At 44.5% G+C, this 10,791-nt stretch overlaps 1 pseudogene across 1 annotated transcript; it reads left to right on the top strand.

Annotated features, from left to right (window-relative positions):
• Positions 1–5,191: 5,191 nt before the first annotated feature.
• Positions 5,192–5,852, top strand: LOC306767242 (trace amine-associated receptor 1-like; annotated as a pseudogene). The gene has a single exon. The product of its transcript is annotated as a trace amine-associated receptor 1-like (transcript).
• Positions 5,853–10,791: the final 4,939 nt, after the last annotated feature.

Here is a 10,791-nt window from a genome sequence, read left to right as displayed (position 1 = left end):
CGAAAAGAGCCTTTTACTGTCAATATTCGTGTTTGCCTGCTTGGTAAAAGTGAATGAAAAGCAGAAAATTTGCAATTAACATCCCAAAACCAATAAACCAGCTATCAATTATTGTTCTTTACCTCTCATTCTTCTTCTTCACCCACCTCGTGTTAAATCTCCTCTGATTGGGAATGATAGGCAGCTGTGTGACGGGAGCAGATGGGAGGAGTTCTCCAGTCCAGGGCGGGCATTTCCTGGCACAGCCAATCACTGATCAGAACATCACTGATGCACTCAGCCAATGGCTTGTGCTCAATTTTGTGTGGAGTGGCACCAAACCATGTATGAATCCAAATGGCGGTCAAAAACCTTTGTGTGCATGACTTTTGAGTGTCACACACAAAATTGTCATGTTTCCGTACATGTGAGGACATGTCGAGAAAAAGAGTGGGAAGCTTTATGAATATATGCTGAATATGCCTACAGACTTCGCACTCCCCCACCCCTCTGCTCCCCTGCCCCACACCTACTCCCCCATACACACACATACACACCCCATAACATCCCCCCCTCACACGCACACTCCTCATCATGCACCCCCTACACAGTCCACATTCACACACTCCTCTGCTTTACACACACCACACCCCAGCTCCCCTTATACACTGCTCCCTATACATGCCCACCCCTCCCACCATCTCTATACACCCACACATGCCCCATCACATACTCCACTCTACACACATACACACCCCTAGGCCTCCTTTCATCCGGTCTCATGCTCCTCATACACAAGCACACTCCATCAAACACACACCCATCACATCGTGCCCCCCAACATACCCTTTCCCATACCCAGCCATCCTCATCCGCATCCCATTGCCCACCCAGTTACCAGGAGGAATCAAGTTTTATCCTGATTGCTCCCCTTATCCCACCCCCAAACACGCACACACACACACACACACACACACACACACACACACACACACACACACCTCTCACCTTCCATTTACAACTTCATCCATTCGCTTGCATTAATTCTCATCTCTCCTTCCCAACATGCCCAGTGTGAGACGCCCCCTGGGGGCAAAGGGAAGGCAGGCCCCAACCAAGTCCCCCCATGACCACTGCTCACCACCCCCAGTGCCCCCCATAGATGCCCCCCACCCCCGACCCGGCAACCACCAGAGCCAACAGCGGCATCTCCCAGTCAAGCTAGCCGAAGCCCAGGTCTACCAGACAGCACCCCCCTCCCGAATCTGTTTGCTATTTTTCACGTGGGTCAACAAACACCAACTCAACTACTCAACCATTGAGAAAGAAACACTGGCTTTGTTACTTGCACTTCAGCACTTTGAGGTGTACCTTGGATCTGCCTATTTATCAATTACTGTGTACACGGATCACAACCCTCTCGTGTTTCTCCACTGTATGTACAATGACAATCAAAGACTCATGAGGTGGGCTCTAGTTGTTCAGGAACTCCAGCTTGAGATAAAACACAAAAGGGGTGCTGCCAACTTCATAGCTGATGCCCTCTCCAGATCGTGAAACCATGGGAGAAAAGTGAATTTTGTGAGTATTTGTACATTTTTGCATAGTTTGTCCTATGTGACATGTTTTGTTTTTTTTTTTGTTTGTTTTTTTTTTTTGGTGTGCCACAAACCTTTACAAGGGATTTGTATCTTAAGGGGGGGAGTATTACTTCCCATTATTTGTTATGCAAATCTGACTGTGTGATCTCCACTAGACCATTGGTTGACTGCCTTGTTTCCATCCTACTACTGACTGAACTGCTCCTTCTGGGATTGGCTGCTTCGTTATCATCTTCAGGTGGGCCAGCTTGTCAGCCCTATTTAAGGAGCAGGCTTGCAATCATTCAGGGCAGCTGAGTGTTGATTGCTCAGTTGGCGTCACTTTGCCTTGGTTGTCAGCTTGGAAAGTGGTTTTGTGGTGTTGTAAAGATTTGTATCTGTATCTTTGTCTTTGTGTTTGTGAGCCCAGTAGGTGTGTTTTGTAGCCTGTCTTAAGTAACTTAAGTTGCTTTTAATAGTTGTGTGTGTATATATGTGTGTGTGTGTGTGTGTATGTGTATATACATATATCTGTGTATATATATATATATATATATATATACATATCTGTGTATATATATATATATATATATATATATATGTGTATATATATGTATATATATATATATATATATGTATATATATATATATATGAGTATATATATGCTCATGGCATTCTCATCAGCCCCCAGCTTGGTGCCTGCACGTTGGGGTTTACCCCGGTGGATGAAAGTGTAGTTTCCCTCCGCCTCCGGGTGGGGGGACGGGTCCTGACTGTTGTCTGTGCTTATGCACCGAACAGCAGTTCAGAGTACCCACCCTTTCTGGGGTCCTTGGAGGGAGTGCTGGAGGATGCTCCTTCTGGGGACTCCATTGTTCTGCTGGGGGACTTCAATGCTCACGTGGGCAATGACAGTGAGATCTGGAGGGGAGTGATTGGGAGGCATGGTCCCCCCCCTCTGAACCCAAATGGTGTTTTGTTATTGGACTTCTGTGCTCGTCATGGATTGTCTATAACGAACACCATGTTCCAGCATAAGAGTGTCCATATGTACACCTGGCATCAGGATTCCCTGGGCCGCAGTTCGATGATCGACTTTGTAGTCGTATCGTCGGACCTGCGGCCACATGCCTTGGACACTCGGGTGAAGAGGGGGGCGGAGCTGTCAACTGATCACCACCTGGTGGTGAGTTGGCTCAGGTGGTGGGGGAGGAAGCCGGTCAGAGCTGGCAGGCCCAAACGTGTTGTGAGGGTCTGCTGGGAACGTCTGGCTGAGTCCCCTGTCAGAGCGAGCTTCAACTCCCACCTTCAGCAGAGCTTCGAACATGTCCCAAGTGAGGCGGGGGACATTGAGTCCGAATGGGCTGTGTTCTGTGCCTCTATTGCTGAGGCGGCCAGCCGGAGCTGTGGCTGCAAGGTCGTTGGTGCCTGTCGTGGCGGTAATCCCAGGACTCGTTGGTGGACACCAGCAGTGAGGGATGCCGTCAAGCTGAAGAAGGAGTCCTATCGGGCCTTCTTGGCCTGTGGGACTCTGGAGGCAGCTGATGGGTACCGACGGGCTAAGCGGCATGCGGCTTCGGCTGTTGCCGAGGCAAAAACTCGGGCATGGGAGGAGTTCAGCGAGGCCATGGAGAAAGACTTCCGGACGGCTTCGAGGAGATTCTGGTCCACCATCCGGCGGCTCAGGAGGGGGAAGCAGTGCTCCATCAATACTGTGTACAGTGGAGGTGGGGAGCTGCTGACCTCAACTCGGGACGTTGTGGGTCGGTGGAGGGAATACTTTGAAGACCTCCTCAATCCTACCAACACGTCTTCCCATGAGGGAGCAGAGCTGGTGGACTCAGGGGTAGACTCTCCTATCTCTGGGGCTGAAGTCGCTGAGGTGGTCAAAAAGCTCCTTGGCGGCAAGGCCCCGGGGGTGGATGAGATCCACCCGGAGTTCCTTAAGGCTCTGGATGCTATGGGGCTGTCCTGGCTGACACGCCTCTGCAGCATCGCAGCATCGCAGTGTGGTTTTCGTCCTGGTCGCGGAACAGTGGACCAGCTCTATACCCTCTCTGGGGGTCCTGGAGGGGGCATGGGAGTTTGCCCAACCAGTCTACATGTGCTTTGTGGACCTGGAGAAGGCATTCGACCGTGTCCCCCGGGGGCTCCTGTGGGGGGTACTCCGGGAGTATGGGGTACCGGACCCCCTTGTACGAGCTGTCCGGTCCCTGTACGACAGGTGTCAGAGCTTGGTCCGCATTGCCAGTAGTAAGTGTGATTCGTTTCCGGTGAGGGTTGGACTCCGCCAAGGCTGCCCTTTATCACCGATTCTGTTCATAACTTATATGGACAGAATTTCTAGGCGCAGCCGAGGGGTTGGGGGGATTTGACTTGGTGGCCTCAGGATTGGGTCCCTGCTTTTTGCGGATGATGTGGTCCTGTTGGCTTCGTCTGGTCGTGATCTCCAGCTCTCGCTTGAGCGATTCGTGGCCGAGTGTGAAGCGGCTGGGATGAGAATCAGCACCTCAAAATCTGAGACCATGGTCCTCAGCCAGAATAGGGTGGATTGCCCTCTCCGGGTCGGGAGTCAGGTCCTGCCTCAAGTGGAGGAGTTTAAATATCTCGGGGTCTTGTTCACGAGTGAGGGAAGGATGGAGCGTGAGATCAACAGACGGATCGGTGCGGCGTCTGCAGTAATGCGGACTCTGCGCCGGTCTGTCGTGGTGAAGGAGGAGCTGAGCCAGAAGGCGAAGCTCTCGATTTATCAGTCGATCTACGTTCCTACCCTCACCTATGGTCATGAGCTGTGGGTCGTGACCGAAAGAACGAGATCTCGTATACAGGCGGCTGAAATGAGTTTCCTCCGCAGGGTGGCCGGGCTCTCCCTTAGAGATAGGGTGAGGAGCTCGGTCATCCGGGAGGGGCTCAGAGTAGAGCCGCTGCTCCTTCGCATCGAGAGGAACCAGTTGAGGTGGCTCGGGCATCTGGTCAGGATGCCTCCTGGACGCCTCCCTGGTGAGGTGTTCCAGGCACGTCCCTCGGGGAAGACCCAGGACACGCTGGAGGGATTATATCTCTCGGCTGGCCTGGGAACGCCTCGGGATCCCCCCCGCAGAGTTGGCAAATGTGGCTGGGGAGAGGGAAGTCTGGGCTTCCCTGCTTAGGCTGCTGCCCCCGCGACCCAAACCCGGATAAGCGGCAGAAGATGGATGGATGGATGGATGCATATGTGTGTGTGTGTGTATATATATATATATATATATATATATATATACACGTGTGTGTATTTATATATTATCACACATTCATACTTCATCTCCAGTTTCCCCACTTCTTATTGGACATTTCTCTGATGATGTAATGAGATAAGGGATGATAAGTATCAAGACTAGATCATGTAGCAGCACAGTAAGCTGACAATTGTTTGACTGAAAATATTATGTTGTAAAATTGTAAACATTGAGAAAAGCATTTCTGTTTGTATTTCACAATTATTACAAACAAAAAGCATGCTTTCCTTTTTTTACTCAAGCATATGTTAGTCTCGTTTAAATTAGCTATGCAAGTAATGGAAGCAGAATCTGCTCTTTATGGTAGTTATAATATCCATCCTTGTTATGAGATAAATAATGTCTCTGAAATACCAATGAGAAAACACTCAACAATTTGTGTTTTACTGGCCATTTTTCTGGGCTCATTATCTGCTGTCATGGCATGTGGAAATCTTCTTGTAATAATCTCTGTCATTTACTTCAAGCAGCTCCACACACCTTCTAACTACCTGATCATCTCTCTGGCTGTGGCTGACCTGCTTGTGGGAATTGTGGTTTTTCCTTTCAGCATGGCACATCCTCCCAGCTATTGTCTGTATTACAGAGATTTATTCTGCAAAATACGGGACAATTTTGATGTTGTATTGAGTAATACTTCCATTTTTAACTTTATGTTGTATTTCTGTTGACAGATACTATGCAGTGTGTCGACTTACAGACTTACAGGATTAAAATAAACATTTGTGTTGTTTCACTCATGATCCTGATAAGCTGGAGTGTTTCTCAGATGTTCTGGCTTTTAAGATTTTGGCACCTGTTTTCTCCTTTTACCTTCCTGTTATCATAATGCTGTATATCTACCTGAGGATCTATCTTGTTGCACAGAAACAGGCTCGCAGCATCCAGGACATCATGAATGCTGGAGTCACTGTCAGCAACGGGGAAAGGAAGGCCACCAGAACTCTGGCTATTGTCATGGGAGCGTTCCTCATCTGTTGGCTGCCTTTTTTTCTTTTCACTGCAGCTAACAGGTGATGTGACAATGCAGGTGTATGAAACACTTAACTGGTTTTCTCTGTCAAATTCAATGCCCAACAGCTGGTTCAGGTCAGCATTCAGAATGGTCATTTCAGGTGTGACATCACCAGAGGTCATGTGAACCGCCAATCCATCCCAATCCAGCAGCTGACATCTAAGATGCTGGGTGGGGCTGGAAACTACATTTCCCAGAAACCCACACACCAGGGACAGGTGCTACTGCTTAAGGGACATTATAAAAAGGGAAATTGTGTGGCCGGCCAGGGAGAGAGAGCATACCAAGGAGGAGATGCTGGAGAGAGAGGAAACAGGAAAAAAAAAAAAACCAACCTAAAAGTAAAAGGGAAGACGGAGGACAGAAAGAGCCCCTTTCCTGAGGAAGCAAACCACTCTAGATTGAAATACCCGTAACATGTTCATTTCAGTGTAGACCTGGAGAAGGTTAATCCAAGAAGCCTTGTGTTTTATACAGTTTCCTTCCTCTCTGGACCAGGCCCCAGCACAGACTAATTATCAAGGAAAAAGGAATAAAATTTTTCTATTAGTCATTTCTGGCTTGGCTTGTTACTTCTTCCATGGGTCTGTCCTCTCTCTAGACACCTCCAGTATCTCTCAAATCTTACAAAGGTGTCACACAGGTTCTTTTGATCCCAGGCCATTTTCCACTGCTAAAGGAACAAATATCCAAACGTGTGTAGAGGGGAGAAAGTTCTATTAAAAAGTCCTAAGAGTGTCTTCTCCCTTTAAAAACTGTCCCACACAGTTCAGGGATCTGCTGCAGAGGAGATGGGGGCTTGTCTTCCTCGTAGCAACCCGGTAGATTCACCACTGCTTTCCTCTGTCTCAGCTGGGTGGTCATTAGCTGTGGGGGAAACACAGAAGGGGGCTAAGACACATTTCCATATCGGGGAATCAGCCCACTTATTCAAAATAGCTAGATAGATAAACATTCCTTTACTCAGCTTTTTCAGTCACATTTTATCATCTCTTTGGATCAGGTTGGTGATCCCCACTGCACCTCTCCAGCCTGACATGGTTTCTTCTCAGTGTCCTGGTCCACTTGAGTTGTCCCCATCGGCCTCATTGCTATCCCTCCTTGACGCCAGTACTGGTTCTCCGGTAATCCCACACCTGCTCCCTTTTATTTGGTGCTCTGCCAATCTCATGGCAGGGAGAGGAAATGCCAGCTGGCTAATTAGTCAATCAGTGTTCTTGACCATAAAATTAAACCACCACAAAAACCATGCAAAAATATATAAAACCAAAGTAAAGTATAAAACCAAGGTAAAATGTCGATAAAACCAAAGTAAAAGAAAACCGAAACAAAGCAAGACTTCCTGATTAGTGAGTTCTGTCCACTTTTGACACAGAAAAACTATTTAAAAGAGACTTTTTTAACTCTGAACTTGTTTGGCATCTTTAATATATAGAGAATAAACCATCTGTACAGGAAATGGGGCAAATCTTAAATGTAATGTGTAAAAGGGCTTTGCAAGTATGTATAGATCATTTAAAGTTCATTTCATTTGATCCTTTTTGAAAACTTTAATTTGATATGTTTACTTTAGTTGAACATACAGTAAACTAAGCTAAATAGGAAGAAACTATTAGCCTACGATGCCTAATCTTATTTAATACGTGCAAATTGAACTTGTGAAGAGCATCAAAGCATAACCCCCCTAATTTGTGTAATTTATGTACATACATAAATATACATGTACATATATCTACACACACATGCACATGTACAAATATATAATCTCCTTAGTATCTACATTCTTGATAATTCATCTGATAATTTAATAAGCGTCAGCTTGTTGACTGATTAGAGCAAAAACAATATTGCCATTCTAACAAAATATTATATTTATAAATAAAACTATGTAATCTTTAACATAAAAAAAACATTTTTCCGAGACCTTTGAAACTAGTGGAAGCAGTGATTTTTAGGCCTATAATTCAATAATTAATTTGTATCTTCGAGAGTTGACTGGTGAATGCAAAGCCTGTAACGAACATGTGATGGTTTATATATTAGGTATCATATCAGTGATACAGTACAGTGAAGCAGACATGAATAATTTTGACATTGTTGTAGAATCAGCCATTCATCGTGGAGCTGGCTGCTGGAGCAGCAGCATGTCTGCTGTGGAGAGGAACACACTGAAGAGTCAGATTAAGAAGACCAGCTCGATACTGGGACGCACGATGGACGCAGTAGACATGGTGGGAGTAAGTAAGGCGCATGATACATGAAGTTCTCGTCCATGTTGGGGAACCGATTGTAGCCCCTCCAGAACACTTTGATAGTGCTGCAAACTATTTCACCCCAAATGTGTCAAGGAGCTCGATCGAAGATTCTTCCTTCCTGCAGCAGTTAGACTGGACAAAAAGCACATACATACATGTATTTATGTTTATATTCCCACTGGACGAATGGTCTTACCATATCTTATGCGACAAGTTGTATAAAATTGCTAAATGAAATGCATTAAAAAAATATACATGGATGTGGTGCCCCGTGGTGCTTTTTCTTCTTTTGCATAGTGACAGTACAGAATGACAGTATAATGTTGACAGTGATTTAGGAGTTTTTGTGTTTTTTATATGCTTCTGTAATAAACATTTCTTCGTAAAATAATGCATTTTCACATGCACAACCCTAACCTTATTTTTCCACACACACACACACTGTGCACTAACATGACATTGCCAAGACATAACCAAAAACACAGAAAAACTAGCACATTATCTGTCACTAAATAAAGATGACTCGTCAACTAAGTTGTGACAGAGCCTAAACTGTTTTATGACAAATCTGAAGTTTACATTATTCAAATTAATTTTTAAAACACACACACACACATAGTGGTTATTAGCATTTTTCCACAACTCTTTTTCTTTGTCTAAACAAAATAGTCATCTTGTACTGCTCTGCCACTATAATTTCTGAATTTAAGTTTTTCTTAACGTAATGAATGTTTCTTTTTCCTTTCTCTGTTAAATTTGTCCAGGTAAAGCCAGAAAGAAGGAAAGAACCAATTCTCTTTCCTTTTGTGTATGAACATAAGGGGACTTTGGCTCCCTCTTGTGGTGAAACTCTGATACTGTCTGAACTCGAAAAGAATACATTTGGGGTCCACCTTGTGGTTGAATTCTGTTACTGCAGGTGCTTCTGTTACTGCAGGTGCTTCATGACATAATTTTATGTAATTTGAATAATGTAAACTTCATGACATAATTTTATGTCATGAAGAAGAAATGTAGCTACGAAATTGCATATTTACTAAACACAAAAACGTTTTTTTTTCTATAATTCAACTGTACAGCTAAATGACCTTTCTATCATGATTGACAATACATAAGCCTGTTTAACTTATTTTATACAATAAAGATAAAAGTGATTTCTAAATTAGTCCATTTGTTTCACAATAATAATTATATAAAACACTAAATTTAAATAATTTTACTATAATAACTATGATATATGAATATTTTATCATAAGGACCTCACAGCAAAATGGTTGCTGATTCATGGCTGAGGGAAGTTTGCATGTTCTCCATGTTTATGTGTGGATTCTCTCCAGGTACCGTCCAAACACATGCACGTTGGGTGAATTGTTCGGTCTAAATTCTCCTTAGAAGTGAGTGTGAGCATGAATGGTTGTTTTTTTCAGTGCTGGAACCGTAATGAACTGGCAACCTGTCCAGAGTGAACCTATCTCACACCTGCTAGTTACTGAGAAAGATTTCAGAATTCCCACGACACTGGTTTGGTCTAAATGGTATTGAAAATGAACCTTTGAATATTTTATTATTGAAAATAAATATACAAATAAATAATGTAAAGATAATATCTAACATAAACCTTCACCTTTAATTTGCACGTTGAATAATTCACTTTATTCTTTACTTACACCATTTAATTATAAATTCCAGTAGATCAGCAGTTTCTGACACATTTATTTCCTGCTACGTGTTTAAATATGCTCATTTTCTCCATGAAATCTGTCCTCACTCGCTTTACTTGTGGAGAATGTTCAAAACAAAAACTTTTTTCTTTCTTTTTAATAAAAAACTGAGGTTCAGATCCACTATGTCTGACCAGTCTTCTTCTACGTATGATGTCCGTTGAGCAAACTGTGTTGGAGAAATGTCATTTGTTGCTCTTTCCTTTCTTCTTCTTCTTTGTCTTGTCTTTCTTCTTCTCTACTTTTTTAAAAGGGCTGAGGCCTCGGCGGACCATGCAGCATCTCCACCACGCCTGGAGCTGCAAACAGCAGGACATTGTCAGTCATGCTGAGCACATCATGTGTCTGTAAGGCATGTAAAGGTGCAGCTGTACTGGAAGTTGTTACCTTAATAGCAGCTGTGGTTTTTGCTTGCTGCTGGCGCAGTTTCTCCTGCTCCACCATGTCCTCCATCACCACCTGCTCCATCACCTTCATCTGAAAACTGACAACTAATCACATTCCATTCCACAGTGAGCTGTGCAGCAACTACAGCTGTTGAGCACTGTGAGTGGCTCACCTTCCTCCTCATCTCCATCATTCTGTCTAAGTTCAGTGCTCTTTTGCAGGAAACCTCGTTGAGCCGATCCTCCTTCTCCTGCAGCATCTGCTCCGTCCTCTGCTGCCAGTCCTGCAGAACCTGCTGCAGCTCCTGAAGAGCAACAAATCTACATCAGCTACGGACAAACAACCACGTCACATTCAGACACTTAAATCCTCTTTCTTCCACATTCTGACGCTCAGTTTGGACTTCAGCAAGTCGTCTTGACCGTGTTCACATGACTAAATGCATGGAGTTACTGCAACCTGATTGGCTGATTGGTTCTTTGCATCAACAAGCAGTGGAACAGTTGTACCTGAGAAAGTTAACAGTGAGTCCAACAGATTTTTAAATTCTCTTCTTCACCTTTAATTTGCAGGTTGAA

Source organism: Telmatherina bonti (assembly GCF_933228915.1).
Source record: "Telmatherina bonti genome assembly, chromosome: 16".
Classification (NCBI taxonomy): Eukaryota; Metazoa; Chordata; class Actinopteri; order Atheriniformes; family Telmatherinidae; genus Telmatherina; species Telmatherina bonti.
This window is presented reverse-complemented; position numbering and strand designations above follow the sequence as displayed.